The following is a 505-nucleotide window of genomic DNA, read 5'->3' as shown; positions in this document are numbered from 1 at the left end:
AGTTGTGTTTTCATTTTCATTGGTTTCCATGAATTTTTTAAATTCCTGTTTAATTTCCTGGTTGACCCATTCATTCTTTAGTAGGATGCTCTTTAGCCTCCATGTATTTGAGTTCTTTCTGACTTTCCTCTTGTGACTGGGTTCTATTTTCAAAGCATCGTGGTCTGAAAATATGCAGGGAATGATCCCAATCTTTTGGTACTGGTGGAGACCTGATTTGTGACCTAGGATGTGATCTATTCTGGAGAATGTTCCATGGGCACTAGTGAAGAATGTGTTTTCTGTTGCTTTGGGATGGAATGTTCTGAATATGTCTGTGAAGTCCATTTGGTCCAGTGTGTCATTTAAAGTCTTTATTTCCTTGTTGATCTTTTGCTTAGATGATCTGTCCATTTCAGTGAGGGAGGTGTTAAAGTCCCCCACTATTACTGTATTGTTGTCAATGTGTTTCTTTGCTTTTGTTATTAACTGGCTTATATAATTGGCTGCTCCCACGTTAGGGGCA

The sequence above is a fragment of the Callorhinus ursinus genome, unplaced genomic scaffold, assembly GCF_003265705.2.
Source record: "Callorhinus ursinus isolate GAN/ISIS: 27379988/994484 unplaced genomic scaffold, GSC_fseal_2.0 scaffold2, whole genome shotgun sequence".
Classification (NCBI taxonomy): Eukaryota; Metazoa; Chordata; class Mammalia; order Carnivora; family Otariidae; genus Callorhinus; species Callorhinus ursinus.
This window is presented reverse-complemented; position numbering follows the sequence as displayed.